This window comes from Cnephaeus nilssonii (assembly GCF_951640355.1).
Source record: "Cnephaeus nilssonii genome assembly, chromosome: 14".
Lineage (NCBI taxonomy): Eukaryota > Metazoa > Chordata > Mammalia > Chiroptera > Vespertilionidae > Cnephaeus > Cnephaeus nilssonii.
In genome coordinates, this window is record NC_137085.1 from 74792338 (window position 1) to 74817205 (window position 24868).

At 45.4% G+C, this 24868-nt stretch overlaps 1 protein-coding gene and 1 pseudogene across 6 annotated transcripts in view; one reads left to right on the top strand and one right to left on the bottom strand.

Annotated features, from left to right (window-relative positions):
- Positions 1 to 3295: 3295 nt before the first annotated feature.
- LOC307110528 (sorbitol dehydrogenase-like) lies at positions 3296 to 4367 on the bottom strand (annotated as a pseudogene). Its single transcript has one exon. The product of its transcript is annotated as a sorbitol dehydrogenase-like (transcript).
- Positions 4368 to 18338: 13971 nt separating this feature from the next.
- SPIN1 (spindlin 1) overlaps positions 18339 to 24868 on the top strand; it is an 86771-nt gene continuing 80241 nt past the window's right edge. For 2 of the 5 annotated variants that reach the window (XM_079790710.1, XM_079790704.1), the window contains exon 1: positions 18339 to 18471. The gene's annotated coding sequence lies outside the window, so the exon portion shown is untranslated. Of the gene's footprint in view, positions 18472 to 18496; positions 18788 to 24868 lie in introns of those variants that run through there. The other 3 variants (XM_079790706.1, XM_079790711.1, XM_079790705.1) reach the window with 3 other exon arrangements.

Consider the following 24868-nt stretch of genomic DNA (forward strand, 5'->3'; position numbering starts at 1 on the left):
AGATGCATATACATTCTTTGGTTAATCTCTTCCCAGCCCTCCTCCCCACTTCCCTCTGAGATTTGTCAGTCTGTTCCACATTTCCATGCCTCTGGTTCTTTTACTCATCAGTTTATTTTGTTCAGTGGATTCCTCATTCGTTTATTTTGATTTTTAGATTCAATTGTTGATAGATATGCATTTATTGCCATTTTCTTGTTCATTTTTTTTTTTTCCAAGCACTACCAAGCAGAATTTATTACCCAAAGCAGTTTGAGGAATTCTAGGCACTGCTCAGCTTTCCCGGGTCACAAGAAAACCAGAACCTCTTCAAAGCCACCCTCCACCCACAGCTGAAGTGAGGGGTTAAAGGCTGTAGCCCAAGTTATGTCACAACTATTATATCCTCATTCGTGACTAATAATGTTAAAGTCACAAGTGGGCTCAATGTGATTGGACCCAACTGTTCCACAGTAAAATTAAAATAAGGTCACAATTTTAGAGAGGTTATTCAGACAGAAAGATGCCAAGAGTCTTAACTGGCTGTGAGAAGGGGAAAACATTTGTTTATAGTTACCAGAATTGAAACCAAAATGTGGGGGTTTGGGGTCCAAGTTCATTGTCTCGTGAAAGTGAAGAATGAGTCACAAAGACGGTTCGTGGACCCGAATTTGTTGGGAGAAGCCAGTCCTGGAACGGGCAGCTGGGTTCCAGAAGCAGCCAGCACGCAGGCTTCCTTCCCCTGTGACAGTGGGAGCAGTTCACATCCAGCTCCCTGAAGTCTGTGAGCCTGTGTGTGGAGGCCCAGTGGCCATGTGAACGAAAGAAGCCACCTGCTAACCTGACAAGCTCAGGGGAGGCCTGTGTGGCAGTCTTGCAAACTCAGACCTAAAATAACCACAAAAGATGGTCTGAAAATTAAATATTTAACTACAAACAGGTTATAGTGGGCAGTCATTCCTAGGCTGATATTTTCCCTGACAAAGATCAACTTAGATCTTTCCTGAGCCCATTTGCCTTTTTGCCTCTAAGATAACATATCTGGGAGATGTCTGGGTAACTTGTAACTTCCTCTTTTGCTGGAGCCCCTGGGGCACAACCAAATGTAGTGGGTGCCAGGACAGATGCCTCAAATTCCTTCATTATCATGTTAATTGTTCCTGTACCCACCCAAGTATGTGTCCATCATTTTACTTTTTATCCAATCCCAGGGGTTTCCCACCGTTTGACTTTACCCCACCTCCTTAATCCGTCACCAATGAATTTCACGTAGCCCACCTATGTCCCTCCTTTGATGGCAATGTATAAATACAGATGTAACCCACCATTCTTCGGAGCATTATCTCAATTCATTGAGGTTCTGCTTCCCGGCATATGTCGACAGTTTGGCTCAAATAAACTCACAAAATTCTTTACAGGTTTCAATGGTTTTTTTTCATTAACAGCCATAAGCCACGTGGCGCCGGGAAGCACATGTCCTGCCACCAACCCAAGAACCTAGCGTCAGGCAGAGCGAAGGGGAAGTGGGCACGCTTTTTATATAATATGCTTGTTTGTTCCTGATTGGTCCTTTCAAAGAATTTCAAAGAACATCCTTGGGATTGGTTTACTTGCCTCACTGCCTTGTGATTGGTTATCTGCAAACTGCCTGTCTTAGCAACAGTCATACAGTCAGACATTTTAAATGTCATGCCTATCACACTTGGCCTTCCTACCCCACCCAGTTGGGGTGCCTTAGTAACTCTGTAACCTGAGAATCAAAGGGTCTGTGCTGCCTGTCACTACTTGAGTCAAGCAGAGACAAGGCTGAATCATATATGAGCGTTTATTCCAACGATGCCGGCAGTATGGGAGAGCAGCAGGTCCTCCACAAAAATTCTGCTCTGCAGCCTCCCCTCCCCCCATCAGCCAGCTGCTTATACAGGGTAGGACAAGGATTACATGGGGAAGTAGGGATTACAGGCCTGGGGAAGTAGGAGGCTGGGGTGGGACTCCATTGTTTGGGCAACAAGATGGTTAATCTTTCCATGATGATAGGCAGTTCTTGAATGAGAATAGACCGCATTCAAAGGTTGACTCCCAGGTCCCAGGGGCATACAACCCTCAGCCAGGTTAGAATGTCCTTCTTAAACCAGAACTAGGCAATCACGGTTAACAGAACCTGATTATGTTTCCCATAACCATAGTTAGTAGGCAACATTCTATTTTTGCCCCTAACAACTCTGCCTGGTTTTACTTCCTCCCCCATTACCTCCCTGCCCCCCAGGGTCCCCGTCTCTGTCTATCTAGCTTTCTTCTGTCTCCTCAGAATTACATGGAATTGTATAATAATCATGTGTGAGTTTGAGCCTAGAAGGGGATGCTACTCCTGTGGTGCATTGACCAAACCCTCTGGGCTAATCTAAGCCATGGTTTAAGGTCTCCCTTGGGGAGTCCCTGTGACTGTCCTTAGTTAGATATCTCCTGGTTGCCTAGTGACAAAGAAGCCTGCAGAGGCTGCCCCTGAAGAGTGGAAGGAAGGGAGGCGGGTGTTAGGAAGGTGGTTATTCACCTTGCAAACACAATTCTCTCAGGTTGCAAAAGAGGCAGTCTTCAAGCAGTGTTGAGAAGTTCCCTAATTTCTTTTCTTTTCTTTCTTTCGTTCTTTCTTTCTTTCTTTCTTTTTTTTTTTTTAATTTTCATTTCCCCGACTATTTCTACATTTGGGGAATGCAAGCTGGTTTGACCTCATGTGGGATTTTGGCTTTATTTGTTTGATTGGGTTTATAATTACACTAGACCCAGGAATGCCAGTCCCTTATTCTCCTTTTGTTATCAAACCAAATAGCACCTATGTCTACAAACACTGTGCTTTAAACTAAAACTGCTGACAGCCCCTCATCCCAGACCCTGAGCTGCAGATTTTCCTGAAAATCAGCTTCTGGGCCAGTTAATGAAGTTGTCTCTTCATAACTCAGCCTCCCATCCCCCACCTGGCCAGTCATGGTGGAACCAGGAACTCAAGGGACAGATTTCTCCCCTCACTTAACTCAGGCACTCCGGAGGAGGCGAACTCCCAGCACCTGCCTGCCACACTCTGCTCCACTTGCTGAACTCTGCTCAGCAGAAACAGTCATTCTGACTACAGGTTCCCCAAACCATCCCTACTTGCGTTTTAAGGCATATCAGCTCTTCTGTGTAAGGCCTCTGCTTACAATGAAGTATTTTGATTATCCTTATTACTTAAAAGAAGCTTCTGCCTTAAAGCCCACCCTTGCCTAGGCATTTAGCCCTGAGATGCTGAGAGGGTGGCAATGAGGGCAGAGCCCAATTAACATCAGGGATTCCGGTTGTTGGAGTTGCACTTGATGATGACTTTCAACCCCAATCCCTCTTTGGATGTTTCAAAGGCCTCCAACACGTTCTCCAGGGGAAACCTATGGGTCACTAAGGACTTTACATTCACAGACTTGGACGCAAGCATTGAAATCGCCATCGGCCATGTGCTGCAGTATTGAAACACGCACTTGATATCCATCCTTGGGGGCTGCATGCACTGCGGGCACACTGGTCATCTCAGAACCCAGTCCCACAAGCATAGGCTCCCACCAGAACAAGTGGCGTAGATGCCAGCCTGGATGGCGGTCTCCACCCCAGTGCACTCGATGGTGACTTCTGGCTTGTGCCCCAGGAGACCCTCCACTTTACTGTTGATTTCCTGAGGGTTCTCCTTGGAGATCTGGAGGACAAAGTCAGCCCCAACTTCCTTGGTTTTAGACAACAGAGAGGAAGACAGATTAGTCACCACCACTTGAGCAGCACCCATTGCCTTGGCCACTAGCAAACTGACCAGTCCAATTGGTCCAGCGTCACACAGAAAGACCTTGTTCCCCAGGGTGACTCCAGTTCGCTGGCAGGCACAGATCACCACAGACAGTGGCTCAATCAGGGCCTCTTCCTGAAAGATGACATTGTCAGGAAGCTGGTAGCAGAAGCTGGCATTGTGCTTATAGAACCGGCAGAGGTTCCCATCATCAGGGGTGTGGCACAGAAGAAGATGGACGGTGACAGGTTGAATTGGCCAATCTTGCAGAATTCATCGGTTTCTCCGGAAGCAACAGGCTCGATGCCAGTGTGATCACCTGGTTGTAAGTGCTTTACCAATGATCCCACTCTTATGACTGTTCCTGAAACTTCATGACCCAGAACCATTGTTTATTTTTTTCACAACAAAATCCCCAATTTGACTGTGCTGCCGGTGGTGGACATCTGAGCCACAGACTCAAAACAAAATGCATCTTAAGCAGCACCTTGTTTGGGCCTGGTTCAGAAATATCATAGTTCTCCAGGCACAGGTCCCCGGGTCTGTGTACCACCAGGGACAGGTTCAAGAGCTTGGCCACCGCCATGTCACTCTTCCCTCCTGGGTTAGAGCTACAGTCCACAGGATGTGTGGAGGTTCTAGTCTATTGTGCATATTTTTTATCTTTTATTGCTTCTTCTTCTTAAAAAAGACTCTTTAGCATTTCATGTAATACTGGTTTGGTGGTGATGAACTCCTTTAGCTTTTTCTTGTCTGTGGAGCTCTTTATCTGACCTGCAATTCTAAATGATAGCTTTGCTGGGTAGAGTAATCTTGGTTGTAGGTTCTTGCTATTCATCACTTTGAATATTTCTTGCTACTCCCTTCTGGCCTGCAACGTTTCTGTTGGGAAATCAGCTGATAGTCGTATGGACACTCCCTTGTAGGTAACTAACTGCTTTTCTCTTGCTGCTTTTAAGATTCTCTCATTGTCTTTTGCCCTTGGCATTTTAATTATGATGTGTCTTGGTGTGGGCCTCTTTGGGTTCCTCTTGTTAGGGACTCTGCACTTCCTGGACTTGTAAGTCTATTTCTCTCACCAGGTAGGGGAAGTTTTCTGTCATTATTTTTTCAAATAGGTTTTCAATTTCTTGCTCCCTCTCTTCTTCTTCTGGTACCCCATGATGCAAATGTTAATACTCTTGAAGTTGTCCCAGCATTTCCTTACACTATCTTCATATTTTTGGATTCTGTTTTCCTTTTGCTGTCCTGATTGAGTGATTTTTGCTTCCTTATATTCCAAATTGTTGATTTGATTTTCAGTGTCCTCTACTGTTGATACCCTGTAAATTATTCTTTATTTCCATTTGCGTATGCTTCATTTCTGACTGGTCCTTTTTTATGTTGTTGATTTCTCATTAATTTCCTTGAAATTCTCACTAAGTTTCTTGAAGTTCTCATTAAGTTCCTGGAGCATCCTTATAACCATTGTTTTGAACTCTGTATTTGGTAGTTTTCTTGCTTTCATTTAATTTAGTTCTTTCTCTGGAAGTTACTTATGTTCTTTAATTTGTGACATGTTTCTTTGTCTCTGCACTTTGGCTGCTTCTCTGTGTTTGTTTCTATGTATTATGTAGGTCTGCTATGTCTCCCAGACTTGGTAGAGTGGCCATGTGCAGTAGGTGTCCTGTAGGGCCCAATGACTCAGCCTCCCCAGTCACCTGAGGTGGGCATTCCAGGTGTGCACCTGTGTAAGCTGTGTGCACTGTCCTTGTAGGTAAGCCTTGATTTATGTTGGAGTCACTAGGAGTGATAGACCCGCAGGCCTATCTGTTGCAAGGATTGGCTGCAACTATAGCTGAAGACCCACTCCATAGGTCTCTGAGCCAACCCTATGGAGCAGGACTTGCTTCAGTGGGGCTTTGGTGCTCACTGAGTCTGCCCCTCACTTGTGGAGATGGTAGGGTTGTAATCCAGTGTGGTCAAAGTTGAACCCTGGGTGCACCGGCTCTGGGGCTTCCCAGGAGGTGCAAAGTCAGCCTCTGCCTTTCCCCTGCCTGGGGCCACGCAGCATGAGCTACAATGCAATCTGAAGATGACTGCTACTTGTATTGAGCTTGGAGGTGCCCGGGAGAGGCCAAGCTCTGAACCAGGGTGGGCTGCTGCTAGTGCCAGGCCTAGGGCCACTTATTGAGAGGTACAGGGCACAACTGCTGCTTGTTTTATTTTAGCAAAGTCCAAAGCATGAGGCAAAAGAGGACAGTTGTATGGAAAAGCCACTGGAAATGGCTTGGATGAGACGTCAAGAAGGGAGGGGCAGGGTCTCAGGGAATCACTGGGACAGAGCAAAAGTGTGAGCCAGGTTGATGGAGATTCAGATATGGCCCAGCCTGTCAGCTCTGTGACAAGGATGGTTCAGCAAAGGAACGCTGGCTTCTGCCAGCACTTCTGTCTGGGAGCAAGCTGCCCTCCAGCTCTCGCCCTGATTCCAGACAAGTTAGTTCCTCCCCAAATGTCCCAGGTTCCTTTCAAGCTGCTGCCCCAGTGCTGGAGCTCAGAAGGAGTGAGTCCAAGTAAGTCCATGTGTGAGCCCTTTAAGAGGAACTGCCTGGCCAGGCCGTTGTGGCTCAGTGGTTGAGCATCAACCTATGAACCAGGAGGTCACAGTTTGATTACCAGTCAGGGCACATGCCCAGGTTGTAGGCTCATCCCTGGTAGAGGGTGTGCAAGAGGCAACTGATTAGTGATTCTCTCTCATCATTGGTGTTTCTATTTCTCTCCCTCTCCCTTCCTCTCTGAAATCAATAAAAATACTTTTTAAAAGAAGAATTGCCTGGAACTCCAGAAGCATACGTGTCACTCAGCAACAATCACCACTGGTTTTTACAGCCAGAAGTTATGGGGACTTCTCTTCACAGCACTGGAACCCTGGCTTGGGTCCTGGTGTGAGGCAGGGACCCCATCTCTGGGAAACCTCCATAGCCAAGTATTTCTTCCCATTGTAAACTGCCTCACGTGGGTGTTGGACCAGCTGGTTCCATGATTCCACCGGGTCTCTGCCCCCTCCTACCAGTCTCAATGTGCTTCTAATTTAATTCCCTAGTTGTAGGACTTCTGTTCAGCTAGATTTCAGGTGGTTCTGAATCTTGGTTGTTCTGTATTTTAGTTGTAAATTCTGGTGTCATTGTGGAAGGTGGTGAGTACTATGCTGTCATCTTGACTGGAAGCCAAGTTTACTTTTTTTTAGGGAAGATTCTAGCCTAGGACATGACCACCTGACATAAGCTGCTTTTAGTTAAAAAGTTAATTTCAGGCCATACTTTGTGGTTACTTTAGGTGTCTGAGTTTATAAGGCTGCCACTCAGGCCTATCCTGAGCTTGTCAGGTTAGCATGTGGCCCCTTTTCATCCACAATTGTTGAGTGATGTTCTGGGGTGGGAGAGGATTTTATTTGCAGTTATATTTCCCCCACACTAGCAAGCACAACTTGCAGGGCACCTTCCTCAAAGCACCTACAGGTGGGTGCAGGCTCTCAGCCCCACCCCAGTGAGCACTCCTCTCCCCAAGGTGCTCTGGAAAAGACCAAGGCCCAGAGGGAGTCCAACCAATTACTATCCATCAGAATCTCTGGGGTAGGGCTAGGAAATCAACATGTTTTTAAAAACTTCCCACTAGATTGCAGGTAGCGCTGAGATTTGTGGCTTTTAGAGACCACACAAACCCACTCTCACCGGAATTGGAGCTTCAGCAGAGTTATAAAGGGTTGAAAATTTCCCAGTTCCCCTTGAGGAGATACCCATCTCTTCCTGCTCCAGGTCTCTCAAGTCTCCTCAGTCTTCTATCCTTTCCAAGCCTGGGTCTCACCTTTCCTTCAATTTGGGGAACAATAGATTGCCATTAATTTCATTTCACTAAAGTTAGCTACAAGGGGAAAACCTAATATAGCTATCCCAAGGAAGCACAGGGAAGGAAAAAAGTTGTCTTTGACCCTCACAGAGTCCCTGGCTTGTTCTGGAAATTAAACTGATAAAGACAGAATAACAGGAGAAAAGTATACATTTTATTTAATGTAAGTTTTTTTAAAAAAAATTATTGATTTGAAAGAGAGAGAGAAGAGGAGAGAGACATTGATTTGTTGTTCTACTTATTTATGCATTCAATGGTTGGTTCTTGTATGTGTTTGGTGATAGATTAGGGAGGTGGGAGAAAGCAAAGGACGGCAGGGGGGGGGGAGTTCTGGGATTGGATGAAAAGTAAAATGATACAGGATAGTTAACAGTTAGTGATTAACCTTATATGTGGCTTGGGGTATGGGGGGTCAATGGGGGAAAAAGGGGGATATCTATAATACTTTCAACAATAAAGATAAATGTAAAAAACAATTAACATGATAAAACAATGAGAGGATTTGTGGTCTCTGTCCTGCTGCACTGGTTGTGCCCTCTGGAAAAAGGGGAGTTACCCAGACTTTCCAAAGAAATGTTATCCTAGAAGCAAATGATAATAGACAAGCTTAGTTAAGATAAAGATTGACCTTTGTCAGGGAAGACACTGGCCGAGGACATGACTACCCACCATAAACTGCTTTAGTGTAAAAAGTTTTAATTTTAGACCATCCTTTGTGTTTAGTTTAGGTCTCTGAGTTTGCAAGGTTGCCATGCAGGCCTTCCCTGAGCTACTCAGGTTACCATGTGGCCCCTTTTTGTCCCGAGTATCCTCAGTGGGAATAGAACCTACAATCTTGGTGTATTGGGATGACACTCTAACCAACTGAGCTACCTGGCCAGAGCTACTTAATGTAAGTTTTACGTGACATTGGAGCCTTCATAAATAAATAAAAACCCAAAGAAACCACTAACTTGAGTGTTTTTATGCTAGAGTGGATGAAGAGTGGACGGTCATGGAGGAATATGACAGAACAATGGTAAAAAGTCAGTGTGGTGAACTGGGGGAGACAGCAGGGCCTGTTTCTCTGAATCTTCTCAGTGTCTCCTCTGTCTTGGAGATAAGAGGCTCCTTTCCTCTGGTACAAGGAAGGCACCTCTGATCAAAAAGTCTTATAGCCTGTTTCAGGGGATGGGGTGGGGGTGGGGGAGGGGAGGGGGTTAGAGAATCCTTCCAGGACCTACCCTACCAGTTCTCCAATTTCTTCAGCTTAAAATATTCAAGGTGCCAAGATGTCCTGAACCCCATCAAAAGGAATTATTACTTCAAGCTTTGTACTGAGAAATCTAACCAGAGTCAGATTTTTTCTAATGCCTCAAAGATTAAAAAATCTTTAAGAACATGGCTCTGTTAAAGAAAAAAAATTATTCTGACACTTGTTAAAAGAGCAATGAAAACTTTATTCAGCACGATGGCAATAGGTGTTGAGACTACCAGTATTATAATAGGGGAGAGAGCTCTGGCCCAACTCTCAAAGCAGGACAGATGGCTGTGGGTTTAAAGCCAACAAACAGTGTGTGTGTGTTGCGGGGGGTGGGGGAGGATGGGGGTGAGGGGTGATCAATGCTAGGAGAATCCCTAAGAGGAGACATCCAGGGTGGGGAATTCTTGCTAAACTGTCCGAGTAGAGTACATGTGGTGTTATCCAAGGCGTCCCTTGAGATAAACTTAACTGTGCAGGTGTTTGGACATTAAGTAGTTGCTAGCGAAGAGACTACTCTAAGCAAGCAGAACCGAGGGTAGGCATTATCATCTGACCTGATATTAATATAGTTAAAACTGCTGGAGGAATTACACCACACAAATATATGCAGTTGCAAATCACACAGAACACTTTATTACTCACAAGGTTCCTGGTGCCGTAGGCTCAGACTTAACGGGGTCCCTGGGGAAGAGTGGCGTCCTCTGAGGGCAGCGGTGGATCCGTCTTTGGGTGGCTGGCCGTCTGGTTGGGTTGAGTCAGCAGGAGGAGGGCGACCGAAGTCTCACGATAGGAGGTTTGGCCGTTCCTCTGCTGTCCGGCGTGGAGCAAGGCAGCGTGGAGTGTGGATCAGGAGGATGATCGATGTACGCATTTTTTAAGCCTTTTGGCCCACAGCAGTCCGGGTGGCTATCAGTAGCATACAGCATCACACAAGTGTTCATCAGAGTACAAGCAGGTTATCAGCAACATGCATCATTCCTATGGGTGGAGTACAGGAGGAATATGGGGTAAGTTTTATCTATGTCACACACACACAGGGATGTGGCTACCTAAGTGGTCAAGTCTGACCCTTAATATGTTACGCTAAGCGTTCACCCTAAAATTACAAACTTATAAATGAGAAAATTATTACTATTACATAAACCTATTCAACAGGATTCTTGCTGAAGACAGACTGGGATGGTCAGAAATCAAGGACACACAGGTAAGCAGATACTGAAGAAATTCAAGACATGCCACCCAAAATATGCACTTTGGTATATATGGATTATTTGGAGCTGAAGGCACTTGTAAAACAGCAAATGCTGGGAGAGCCCTTCCCTGAACTTCACTGATTCACCTAAAGACAAATCCTCCAAAGAGAATTTTGTTGTCCTAAATCCCCTGCCTGGGAGTTCCATCCACTAGGAGAGGATACTAGAAGTCACCACCCAATCCAGACAAAGTTTGTCCCAAACTTCCCATCTGTTCTAAGGCCCAGTCATCTTTTTTTAAAAAAAAAATCCCTGACTCTCTCCTAAGAAGCCCATATCCCCTATCCTTTTGGTGCACAAGCTCTTACTGCTTTTTTTGGGGTATTTTTCCTATGATGCCTCCATGCATATAATATTAAAAATGAATACATTTATATGCCTTTTCTCCTGATAATCTGACAGTATATTTCATAGGCCTAACAATGGAATCTATGAAAGCAAAGGTGAGGCCTTCTCTCCCAACTGACTCAACAGGATTTTGGCCACAGCTGGACTAGGCAGGCCAAGGTCAAGGCCCAAGGGCATGGCATAGTTGAAAAGAGGGCTCAGAGCAGCCTGTCTACAGTTTGGTTCTACCACTTCATGCTCTAGCAACAACTACTTATACCCACCCACCTGAACTCACTCCACACCTTTGACCATGCAACTCTCTATGCTCCAAATGCCTATCCATCTTTTGGTCTGTAACCCATTCAAGACATAAGTCAACTTGGACAAATTCCTTGCAAAATACAATTAGCAAATATGACATAAGACATCTAAACAGCCCCAAATCTATAAAGAAATTTAATTTAGAATAAAATTTCTTCCATTTATTAGAAAGGCCCAGATCTAGAGGGCTTTTCTGGTGAATTCAATAAAATATTTAAGGAAGGAAAATGTCAATACTAATACTTCACAACTTTTTTTTTTTTTTTGAGGCCTGTGGGACCCTGATACCAAAACTTGACTAAGACATTGCAACAAAATAAAATAACAGATAAATGCAAAATACTAGCAAACAGAATTCAACTGTATATTGAAGAATTACAAACAATGACCTGGTAGAGTTGATTCTAGCAATGCAAGGCTGGTTCAATATTTGAAATCATTGTAACCAACCTTATTAACAACTTAGAGAAATAAAACCACAGGGTCATGTCCATTGATGCAGAAAAAGGTTTGGCAAAATTAAAATCACAGGGAATTTTTATTAAAAAGCTCTTGGAATTAATACAGAAGTCAACTGTATTTCTATATACTAGCAATCAACATGTAGACACCAAAAATTAAAAATGCAATGCCATTTAAAATCACTCAAAAAATTCTTAGGTTTAAATGTAACAAAAAATTATAGGATTTGTTTGCTAAAAACTATATAATGCTGCTCTGGCAGGTATGGCTCAGTTTGTTGGAGCATCGTCCAGTAGACAGAAAGGTCACAGGTTTGATTCCCTGTCAAAGCACATACCTCGGTTGTGGGTTTGATTCCCAGTCTGGACACATACTAGAGGCAACCAATCGATTTTTCTCTTTCATATTGATGTTTCTCTCTCTCCTTCTTTCTCTCCCCCCGCCCCTCTTTCTATGAATCAATGTCCTCAGGTAAGGATGAAAAAATAACAATTATATAATGCTGATGAAAGAAATTAAAGACAGTTTAAATAAATGAAGAGACATACCATATTCATGGGTCAAGAGACTCAACATAGTAAAAACGACAATTTTCTCCAAATTGATATACAAGTTTAATGCTATTACTATCAAAATCCCAGCGAGATTATTTGTAGACACAGATGAGCTCATTCTAAAGTTCATAAGGAAAAGGAGCTAGAATAGCTAAAGCAATTTTGAAAAAGAATAAAGTAGGAAAATCAGTTTACTTGATCTCAAGACTTCTACTATAGCTACAGCAATCAAAACTGAGTAGTATCTGTAGAAGGATAGACTCATAGATCAATAAAGCATAGAGAACTCAGAAGAAATAGATTCACATAAATATGCCCAGGTGATTTTTCACAAAAGTACAAAAGTAATTCAATGGAAAAAAGGTAACTTCTTCAACAGATGATACTGGAGCAAATGGATGTCCATAAGTAAAAAAGTGAATCAAAACCCAAGTCTCATACCTTACAGAAAAATACATTCAAAATGGATCACATACTTAAATGTAGAATGTAAAGCTATAAAACTCTTAGAAACAGATAATATGAGACAATCTTTAGGATCTAGGACAAAGCAAAGAATTCTTAGACTTGACACTAAAAGCACAATCCACTTAAGAAAAAACTTGATTAATTAGTATGTTAGATTTCTAGGGCTGTCTTAACAATCTGGGTGGCTTAAAACAACCAAAATATATTCTCTCTTAGTTCTAGGGGTTAGAAATCTGAAATCAGGTGTCAATAGGTCCATGCTTCTCAAGTCTCTAGGGAAGAATTCTTTGTTTATTCCAGTTTCTGCTGATTGAGGTATTCCTTTCCCCACAGAGTGCTGGGATTGGGATCCTTACAATATTTTGAGAAAAAGAATTTTCTAAGACTCACAGGAGAGGATGAGTGATTTTTATTTGTATGGAATTACATCTCTGTTTCTAAAGTCCCATTCTAGTCATAGAAGTATAGTTGGGGTTTCAGTAGAGCTAAAAGCAAAGGCAGTGTCCAGAGTTTCTGTTCCATATTGCAGTTGGCTCCAGTTCAGCATCAGGCTAGTTGCAGTGCATTAGTCCATTGTGTGTGGGGTTCACATGGCTGTGGACCATGTGGGCAAATACAGGATGCAGGAGCAAGAGAGCCCCACAAGCCAGGAGTCACGCATAACCCACCAGGAGCCCAAGAGCCCAAGAGTGACCAAGAGCTCCTTTGTTTAGGGGAATAAATATCCTAAATTTCTTACCCTTGCATTGGCCATGCCTATCCTAGCCAATGACCTGCTTCCCAGTGTGACTGACAGCCAAGTACCTTCTCTATTGTTATAGCAATATATAGAAATCTTTAAAAATGTCTAAAAATGTTAAAAAGGTTTTAAAATGTTTGAGTTAACTTTCTTGAAACTTAAAGTGTGATATTAAGGACACATTCCCCACTGCCCTAAAGCGTGTGTACGCCATAGATAAGGATTTGAACTTCAGTTACTGACTTAGAAGTGACTTGCTAAGATAACCATATGTGTGAGTGATGTACTCTCCCTAGATAACATGTAGCCCCTCGCCCTGTCTGAGATTAACATGTGTGCATTGACGTAATTCATTGATAGCCACCTGAACTGCTGCAGGTACAAAACAGGCTTTAAAAATGGGTCCTGACCAGCCAACAGTGCTCGCCTGTGGAGACCACCACAAAGGCATGTCCTTTGGTTGGTCCGGCAAGTGACGCCGCTCCACCCTCCTCTCCCTGCCAGACCACAGAAGAACAGCTAGTACCTCCTGATCAAGACTTGACCAAGCTCTCGGGTGAGGAACGCCAGCCCCGTGCATCCGGACCAGCCCAGCCCAGCTGCCGGACCCCAGAGGACAGCACCACCGGGATCCCGTTAAGCCTGTACCCACAGCATCAGGAACTTGTGTGAGTAATAAAGTGCTGTGTGATTTGCAATTACATGTGGTGTAATTCCTCTGGCAGTTAGTTGAATCATTTTGCGTACGCTTAAAATTGAAATTAAAGCTTCTGGTCTTTTCGGTCCTAGGCCCGCCCTCGGTCCTGCATGCGTAGAGTAGCCTCTTCGCTAGCAACTACTTGAATGTCCCAACATACCCTGCACGGTTCAAGTTTATCTCAAGGGACGCCTTAGATAACACCCCAGATCCTTTCCCGGGATCTACTTGGGACACCTATGTCACCCCAACTTTATTGGGCATGCATCCATTCTTCCCTTGCCCAGTCCCCTGGGGTGTGCAAAGTTGCAGCTTCCTGGCAAAACTGCCCAAATGACATGCCTATAATATTTGGCTTTCCCTTTGCTCCTTTCTTGTTATTAATAACTACGTTAATTACACCGGTATCCCTTGGCTTGTTGTCACTTCCCTCATTCACTGCCTTTGTGTTCACTTGGTGCTCTCCCCGTGTCTCTGTATCTGTGTGTTTCTCTCTCCTTATAAGGACACTAGTCGTTGAGTTAGGGTCCACCCTCATCCAGTAGGGCCCCATTTTAGCTTGATTATATCTGCAGATTACATCTGATTACATGTGTCATATTCACAGGAACCAGGAGTTAGGGCTATAATATATCTTTTTTGGGGGACACATTTCAATTCATACAATTAGACTTAATCAAAATCTAAAACTTTTGCTCTGAGAGGAAACTAAGATGGTGGCATAGGTAAACACTAGTACTTGCTGCCTCCCACAACCACATCAAAATTACAACTAGAATACAGAACAGCCATCATTCAGAACCGGCTGAAAGCTGGCTGAATGGAAGTCCTATAACTAGAGAAGTAAAGGAGAAAGCACAGTGAGACTGGTAGGAGGGGTGGAGGCGCAGAACGGGCTGCTCCAGCACCCATGCGTGGTGTTTTTTAATTGGGAGGAATATCTCCTAGGCCTCCCGTGAGAAGCAAGGGGTTCCAGCCCCACACCAGACCCAAGCCCAGGGTTCCAGAGCTGGAAAGAGAAGTCCCTGTAACTTCGGGCTTTAGTGTGGGGTCCACCTGGTCTGAGGCTTCCAGGGAAACAAGATGTCCAGACCTTCATTATGAGTGGGAAAGGATGGGACTCATACCCTAGTTGAGGAGGACCCCAGGGGACAATTGGGGATGGGGAAGAGGTTAGAGGCCAGGGGCATAGAACTGGGTGTGGCTCTTCCAGGGTCTGCCTGAGTAGCTGGTGGTAATGGCTGCAGTGGGTAAATCTGGCTGTTTTTCCTAACAGGTTACTTTCCCTGGAAGAATAACTTCAGCATTGAAACTGTGGAGCAAACCTGGGGAAGCCATCTAGAGACCACCAAGGGTCTTCAGTAGAGCTGTTAATGAGCCCCTTCCTTCCCCAGACTCTAATCTAGGCAGTGGAGATACAGCAGGGAAAGGCGTCAAAGGGTCTGTCCTCTGGGAGGGTGAGAAGAAGAGATAATGTGAAGGAGGGTGATAAGAGGCTTGGAGAATCCATTCCTGCTCCTGCAGCCCCATGGGGGAAACACCTGGAGGTGGTCCAGGCACAGCTCACTCTGCCCTTCTCCGCCCGCCTTACTCCTTTCTCCCCTTTCTGGTCCCACTGCTGCCCCTCCAGGGAGGCTCTGGTCACCTCTGCCCTGGACCTGTGCTTCCTCCTGTGGAGTGTGTATCAACATGGCTCTGTCAGAGATCGGGCCCAGTGCCTGATTAGGACCAGTAGAGACCTTTGCTCTAGTGTGCCCACCATCTTCTCAGGATTCCCACGTTAGGACTGCCAAGTCAGTGTAACCACAATTTTCTCTGGAGCCATGGGTGGGAGAGCCAGTATGCAGGGTTCAGAATGAGTCGCCCCAAAAATATGCCTCTATGGTATGTGGATTGCTTTTGAGCTAAAGGCAATTTCAGCTCCAGGCTTGAGAGGAACTCCTGCCAGCAATACAGTTCCTGCAGGAGGAAAAAAGAGGTAGGCTTTTCTGACGTCATGTGGTTAAGAAACTGTAAAAAAATTAACTGTATATTTGTTTCTGGAAATGCTTGGTTAGCAAACTGGAAGAAAGCAGGGGCAGCTTGGGAAACTTAGCATCCTAGAAATTAAAAAAATAACTGGATTCCACTTTTACAACTTATTTTGAAAAAAAATTATTTTTTCAGGAAAGTTGTAAAAAAAAAAAAAAAGGCTCAATGAACACACATATACCCATCACCCAGTTCTGTTAACTTTTTGCTGCATTTGCTTTATGTCTCTATAAAATAGATGCTTCTGAGTCATTTGAAAGTTGTAGCCAGGAGAACTCTTTACTCCAAGTAATTCAGCATACACCTCTCCTAATAACAAGGCATTCTCATCAACAGCCATCATAACACTGAAGCATTTAATGATTCCATAATACTTTCTAATGCATATTCCTCTCACAAAGTTCCCCAATTGTCCCCCATCTCCTTCACAGCTTCTTTCCTTCAACCAGCTGTAGGATGATTTCCTGGTGGTCTCCTGTGGAGAAGTTCTCTAACTTTTCCGTTTTCCTTGATACTGATGTTTTAAAGAGTCTGGTGGAACTATTTTGCAGATAAGCTCTCAATCTGGATTTGTCTTATTTTCCCCGTGACTAGATTTACTTTAAACATTTTTTTTTGGCAGCTATACATGGGTGATGTAAAAACCCACTTTGAAATTCAGTATGCTGAGTAAGGCTTCAGAGGGCAGCTGAGATACTTTTATTTTTCTGCGGTGAAAGCCATAACATTTATTGAAGACTGGAAGTATGTTTGTAAATCACAGGGCTGCATGAGCATACATTCCATTGTTCCTAATGCTGTTCCAACAGCTGAGATACTTCTAGCAAGAATTGTAGCCTCCTGGGGAGTGTGGCCCTTTCCAACAAAGGGCTGGCTGAGTTCTTTGGCCTTGATAGCTCTAACGACCATTACTAGAGGCAGCATTTAAACCAGGGGTTCGTCTTGACATTTGGCTTTGTCTGGAGACATTTTTGGTTGTGATACCGTTGAGGGAATAGGTGTACTACTGGCATCTGAGTGGAAAGAGGCCAGCGATGCTGTCAAACATTCCCCTTGAAAAAGTATTATCTGACCCCAAAAGTCAATAGTGTAGAGGTGGAAAAACCAAGGGAGCTACTGAAGTGTCCCAACCAGTTGACTCCTTGGCACCATTCCTTCTTGTTCCTGAAATGCTCCACTATTGTCTGGGCCATCAACATTAAACACACCAATCCCAATACTTCCTGCTAAGTAGGAGATTCACTTTCATTTGTCTGTATCTAAATTGGTCCTCTAGTTGGCCTGTGAACTTCCTGCGCCTGCCAGCCAATGCGTCATCCGAGATGAGCACTGTCAGGGCAGGCACGTAGCAGTAGCCATCTTATTTGGAAGAAAAGGTGCCAGTGAAACCCCAAGAGCACTGCTAACTAAGTGTGCTGAGGTTAGAGTACACACAGTGCTTTCCAATAGTAAGTCCTGTCATTCAACCTAACACGCGAGGAGGCAGTTTATCACGCGGTGGCTGGCTGGCTGTGCCTTTGCACTCGAGGAACCACGTTTGGTCAGGGACTGGCTGGAGGACACCGGCTGGCGGGGGGGAGGGACGTGTGTCAACGGAGAGCGCTGGGGGTGGGGGTGGGGTGGTTGTGGAGGAAAACCAAGTTTGGACGAAGGGGAGAACACTGGCCTAGGGGGTTAGGATTCAAACGCGGGAGTCAGCCTCCAGGTCCCGCACTCAACTCCTTAGGAGTCAAAACTGTTCCGTCCTCTCCCTCCTCCTCCTGCAAACACCTACCCTGACGCTTAAAGGGCGCCTTGGGTGAAATAAAGTCAAACAAGTTCAGCGGTAGCCATGGGCATGCTTGGCCCCTGCTCTCTGGAGACGGGCGAGTGGCGGCGGGCATGCGGGGAAAGTCAGGTCTTGCAGACGCCTCCCTAAAGCCCTCCGCTCCAGGTGGGGCAGGTGAGCGGACGAGGCCCCGCCGAGCAGCGGAGGGGTCCGCGCGGGAAGGAAGCCGTCGATGGGGGCCACGGCTCAGACCGAGGACACCCTTGTGCCAGTGTCCGGCCTCCTCCGAAGGGCAGCGCGCACGCCGCAGGACGACTTGCTGCTTTAATCCAAGGACAAGGAGAGCTGGCCATTCCGTTATGGGCCTCCCACTGAGCGAACAATCGAAACTTCCCTGGAGGCCTTACTTGGGCGTCGGTAGCGCCCACTCGGGCTCTCGGACCTCCCCGCTCCGAATACCGCCCCTTCCCGGCACGCACCTGGGCCGCTGAAGCCCCGCACCGCTAAGTGAGAGCAGATCCAAGCCCCGCCTCGCTGCCCCGCCGTCAGGTGGGCTGTCAGGTTCTGCTCCGCCGCAGGTGACGGTCTGTTCCACCGCCCGCCAGGCTCCGCCCCGCCCCGCCCCGCCGCTAGGCATTGCAGTGCTCCGTCCCGACCCGCCCATCCGGCCGCCAGGTGAGTAGCTCCAGGCCCCGCCCACCGCCTGGGGCGCCTGCGCAGTGTGGTCCGTCCGGCCGAGGCCGGGCGGCGCGGCCGGCGCAGTCGACAAGCGCAGTACGCGTGCGCCGTGCGGCCGAGGGCGGGCGGCGGCGGCGGCGGCGGCGGCGGCGGCGGAGCGGGGGCGGGGCGGCGCCGTCTGGCTCGGTCGGGCTGGGGCGGGAGCACGGCGCGGGACGGCGGGGCCCGCGGGCTGAGGACAGCGGCCTCAGTGGCCGACAGGTAAGGCCGTGTGCCGCAGGGGAGCGGGCGTCGCGAGCGGGGGCGCGGCGGGCTCGCTGAGGGGCGGTGGCGCCCGGGGAGCGGCGGGCCACGGCGCATTGTCCGGGCAGCGAGTGGCGCCTGTACAGCGCCCCCTGCCGGCCGGGCCGCGGGCGGGGGCCTCCGGCCGTTCGCCTTTGTTCACCGCCCCCGCCAACATGGCCGCCGCCCCTGGCCCGGCAGCTCCGCGCGCTTTGTTCCGGGCGCCGCGGCCCCGGGCGGGCGGTGCGACCTGGGGAGGGGGACCGATGCGGCGGGCGCTGGCGGGGGCGGTGGGGTGAGTTGCATAACGCGGGCTGGGCTGGGGATGGGAAACGGGACCCCCGGGCGGGGGAGGGGCTGGAGGAAGGGGGAAAGGTACCAGTCCCCTGGGTCTTGGGGGGCGGAAGGGGAGGGAGGCCGGGAGGAAAGGATGTGGGGAAGGCTGAGAAAAGATGTGGGGTGGGGAGGGGCGGGGACGGCCTACGGAGTCCGTGGCTAGGCGGTGCGGGATCCCTTGCGACGCGTGGACCCGGTGGGACCCCTGGGAAGGGATGGGAGGGGAGGAGGTTCTGCGGGTGATAACCTGCAGCCCGGCGCTGTCCGTGGGTCTCGGCGGTGGGCCTGGCGGAGAAGGCGGCTGCTTGGGGCTTCCCGTGACGCCCACCGCCCCTTTTCCGCGCGGCATCCCGCGCCCTAGGCGCCTTGCGCGGGACGGGAGGCTGGCGAGGTCGGTGCACTCGCACACGCTCACACTTTTCCTCGCGGTGACCTTGAGCGCATTCCGCAGCGTTTGTGGAGAAGAACCCCGTGACGCGGGAACTGCGCAGTGCCTTGGGTTCGGGTCTGCCTGCCTCTCCACTGGGGGTGCGACCCCCTTTCTGTAACTAGAATAGATTTTGGTGACGGTCTCCGCAGTATGTGCCTCGACATAGGCATCCCAAATCTGTTCATGCAGTTGTTTTATGCCAATTTGCTTCCTTTGATTTGTGGTTCGGATTCCGGGTTTTGGAGAGGGTTTTTCCTGCATATTGAAGTGGCAAGTGCGGATTATTTTACCTATACGTCACAAAGCAACTTGAGATAAACATTTCAGTGTTTTAAAGGATTACATTGCTTAACGTGACTTCAGTAGACATACCTACAGGTATGGTAATACCTGTATAACTTCTGTTGGCATTTTCTGGAAGGGTCGTTGTAAAGGGAGAATACGGTAATTGTTTTCTACATAGCTTTGTTAGGAAGTGAAAATTAAACCTATACTTGGGGATGAAGACTAGGACAAATTGAGTGTGTGAACACTTAAGGGGTTATGAACTTTGCGAAATTACAGATGGGGCTTAAGTGAAATGAGACCTCCCAACTCCCTTCTCCTAGTTAATGGGCAAACCAAAAAATTGTAGTAGCTACTAATTTACAGAACATTTATTATCAGGCTAATATATGTAAAGGTTGCACAAAACGTCAGAATTATCAGTAGTAGGCATCAGTTTCTTGTGAGGAATAAAATAAAATTTATTTCTAATATTTTGAGTAGGGAAATAGTTACTGTTAAAATGTTGTGAAATGAATAAGGAAAGAGTGTCTCTGGTCATCAATTTACGTTCAATTTAGGATTTTTTAAAAAGACTTGATGATTCTGAGAATTTCACTAGTACTGTTTCTTACCATACCTTTAATTACCAATTCAGAATACAGTAACAGTATTTACTTAGTTCTGGAATATCCGAAGCAGTGTTGGTTACTTAAGGTGAATTCTTTGTGACAGTTCAGATAGTTCCCAATTTATGATTTTTTTGACTTTACAATGACGTGAAAGCAATTCCTGTTCAGTAGAAACCGGATTTCAAATTTTGAGTTTTGAGTTGTTCCTGGGCTAGTGAGCCGCAGCTCCCAGTCAGGCACCTGATCACATCAGTACTCTACAGTGAACTATGTTGGCAGTGTTTTTAGGACCTTGTTTTGGGTTTTTGCATTCCATCACGTATATAAAACAGCCATCTTTGTGTCCGGTTTCTGGCGAGAAAGATGAAGCTCAAGATAATTGGCCTACTGCCCTACGGGTTTGGCTCAGTGGATAGAGCCTGCAGACTGAAGGTCCCAGATGCGATTCCGGTCCAGAGCACATGCATGGGTTGCAGTCTGATCCCCAGTAGGGGTTGTGAAGGAGGCAGCTGATCAAGGATTCTCTCTCATCATTGATGTTTCTATCTCTCTTCCTCTCCCTTCTTCTCTGAAATCAATAAAAATATATTTAAAAAAATAATCGGCCTACTGTAGGCTAATGTAAGTGTTCTGTGCACATTTCAGATAGGCTAGGCTAAGCCAGGATGTAGGTTAGGTGTATTAAATGCATTTTCGATTTATGATATTTTCAACTTATAATGGATTAATTGGGATATAACCCCATTGTAAGTTTAGGAGCATCTGTAGTTCTAGGAGCTGTTATAGGATAGACCAGTGGTCGGCAAACTCATTAGTCAACAGAGCCAAATATCAACAGTACAACGATTGAAATTTCTTTTGAGTGCCAAATTTTTTAAACTTAAACTTCTTCTAACGCCACTTCTTCAAAATAGACTCGCCCAGGCCGTGGTATTTTGTGGAAGAGCCACACTCAAGGAGCCAAAGAGCCACATGTGGCTCGAGCCGCAGTTTGCCGACCACGGGGATAGACAAAAGGTTCCTTGGTCACCTAAGTTTGGGAAACAATGCTATCCCTTTCCTTCTAGGGTCACAATTCACATTTTTGCATTTGGGCTGTGAGAAATAGTGTTTTCCATATTTGGCCCCAGATCTCTTTTTGTTTTGTTTTTAGTGTAATATCTATTAACACCCATGAAATCTAGGTAATGTTGGTCATGGGGGTCCTTACAGTGTATTTTAGATAATGTTGCCTCTCCTTTCATTTTGAAGTGAGAGGTTGATGTGGTTTGTGTGTGCCTTTGCATCAGATTTGGCTCTTACTGTATTGATGAGAAATTATGAATTATTTGAAGTCTTACCTACAAGGAATTTAATTACAGTGTTTTCACTACTGGATTACTTACCTGATTGCACAGTTACAACTTATGGCTGCATACCTTAATTAACTTTTTTCCCCTTGGTATGTTAGAAATACATGAAAAAGATACTGTTGTTTCTGAAGTTACTAATGTGGATTATTTAGAGATTAAAAATAATGCTGTTTGGTATTTCTTTGGTTTAGCTGTTAGGATCTTAATTAACTGCTGAGAAAACAGTTAATATATATTCATGTAAATATTTCCTTATGCTTATTAGATGTGTTTTCTTCTCTCTTTGAAAAGAATAAATTGGAAGATGGGAATCAATTATTTTGTCCAAGTATTTTGTTCAGTTTGGAAGACATTATGGTATTGTGAAAAGGAGATGAGCTTTGGAGTTGGACATAGAGATAGAATGACCTTTCAACTCAGAAGAGTTGGGTTGAAATCCAGCCCCATTGGTCCAAAGTCACATAGCTGATTCATCATGTAGCCCTTTTTAAAAAAATATTTTTATTCTTTCTTATTGATTTTAAGGATAGAGATAGACATTGATTTGTTCTACGTATTTATGCATTCATTGAGTGTTTTTTGTATGTACCCTGACTGGGCATTGGACCCCTAACCTTTGTTGAGGAATAAAATTTGTATTGGGATGATGCTCTAACCAACTGAGCTGCCTGGCCAGGGCTCACCTTTCCTTTTTGAACTTCTGATTCCCCATCTGTAAACTGGGATGAAACCTGTTATATAAGGCTTTTATGAGAATTAAATAGACTGTAGAGTTTACAATTCCTGAAGAAAAAAAAAAAGCAGCTGAAGCCAAACATTGTTGACTTCTTCCCCTTCTTTTGAACTTTTATTGTTCTTATTTTATTTTTATTTTTTAAAAATATGTTTTTATTGCCCAGCTGACGTGGCTCAGTGGTTGAGTGTGGACCTATGAACTGGGACAGTGATGGTGAACCTATGACACGCGTGTCAGCACTGACACGCGTAGCCATTTCTGATGACACGCGGCCGCATGCCGAGGATGAAACATTTGCGACTAGTGTCTTGGAGTTAGTTTTTTCCTCCAAAGTGACACACTACCTGAGTTATGCTCAGTTTTTTGGCGAAGTTTGACACACCAACCTCAAAAGGTTGCCCATCACTGATAGGAGGTCATGGTTTGATTCCCAGTCTGGGCACATGACCAGATTGTGGGCTCGATCCTCAGTAGGGGGTGTGCAGGAGGCAGCCGATCAGTGATTCTTTCTCATTATTGATGCTTCTATCTCCCTTCCTCTGTAAAATCAATTAAAAATATATTAAAAATATGTTTTTATTGATTTTAGAGAGAGAATGAAACATCAGTGTGAGAGAAACATTGATTGGTTGCCTCCCGTATGCACCTGTACCCCAACCAGGGACCGAACCTAAAACCCAGGCATGTGCCCTGAAATCCAGGCATGTGCCCTGGCCAGAATCGAACTGGCGACCTTTGGGTGCACGAGACAACGCTCAACCTACTGAGTGACACTGGCCAGGCTCTTTTGAACTTTGCTGTAGTTATCAGCATGATTTTTTTCATGTTGAAGTAAACAGGTTCTTAGTTGTGCCCCATATTTTATTTAATTTTTAATAAAATCTTCATTAGGTGTTTATTTTATGATCCTAAAATTGCCATAAATCTTTTCCAGAACAAGTTATGTATGGGCATAATAAAGATGTGCCCTTAGAGACCTTAACAGTTTGTAGGGAAGATACACATGTACATATATAATGAGGACATTTTATGCAGAGGGTATTGTGAAAGAGAAGGTGATGATGCTCCCACAGAATACAGAGTAGGAGAGGATGGAAGGGATAGCAGGAGAAAAGGCATGAAGAAAGTTTTGAGGCAATCCTAGGTTTGAATCCCAGCCAAAACATGGCCCTCGTTATCTTTTACTCCTTTGGATGTTATGTTTATTTGTAGAATGGGATGGGGACACCTACTTCATCAAGTGTAATTTCAGTGGAGTGGCTCTTGGATGTAGTAAGTGCCCTGTGGGTATTGATCATGATGATGATGTTCACCCCTGCTGATGCCACCTGTAGTTTGGGATGGCCCGTTTTTCTAGGAATGAATTTGGGGCCAGATTTTAAATAATTATACATATCACGTTAAGGCAGTTAAAGTGTTTTATCCTGTAGGTGGGGGAAACCATGGACAGGCATTGAACAACATGAAGGGGGAGAGGATGACTGTGAGTGTGTAGGATCTCTTGTCTCCAGAGTCTGGCCTATTGGGGAAGGTCGGTGAAGTCATTTGAGGCAGGAGGAATTGGTCTGGAGTCAATAGAACGTCAAATGTGTTGACGTTTGGGGGTATTACTTTATCCAGATGTTGGATAAAATATGGGTATGATTTTATCAAAGTGTTGAGAGTGAAAATGAAAAGACTAGTAAAGCATTTTATTCCATTTTAGATGTTTTCAAGTTGCAATAGTGTCTTTAAAAGGCAAAGCAACTTTAAAAAACACACACTTAGATTATATTTGTTTATAGTAAGTTGATCACTTTGCTTATAGTTATATTCTTTTTTTTTTATATATTTTATTGATTTTTTTACAGAGAGGAAGAGAGAGGGATAGACAGTTAGAAACATCAATGAGAGAGAAACATCGATTAGCTGCCTCTTGCACACCCCCTACTGGGGATGTGCCCGCAGCCAAGGTACACGCCCTTGCCCGGAATCGAACCTGGGACCCTTGAGTCCGCAGGCCGACGCTCTATCCACTGAGCCAAACCGGTTTCGGCTGCTTATAGTTATATTCTTATAATTTAGGTTTAATTTCTTGATCTGTCCGAAAATGATCTATATGTTTGTAAATGATCTATATATTGTATATATGATCTTTACATCTATCTGTATATCCTGACAGAAGTGATAACAATATCCTCTTGACTGCATATGGGTTAGTTGGTTGTTTCTTTTTGCTCTTTTTCTCTTTTGAGCATCACTGTGACACATGTTTTTTGTGTGTATCCAGTGCGTTTAACCAAGTAGTAATCACTCTTTCTTCCATTTGTCTTAACTTGGGTATGGTGGTGTCCTTTCAAGGTAGTTTTCTTCCCTTGGATGCAGCTCCATTCATCTTTGAACTGTTTCTTGTTCCTGACGCAAGGTGTCTGAGACACATTTTGTGTTTTTCCTGCCCAGTACCTGTTAGCTGGTTCTTTTTTATTTTTTCAGAGGGGAAGATTTCACTTTATTGTTACATCAGTCTCACAAATAAACCCAATGCAGCCAGAAACACTGAGCAGATAAAGTGCTATCAGCTGATTCATTTAACCTCTTTTATCTGGAGTGGAATTTAGATACCAGAACCTGGTGGTGTGCGTCCCGA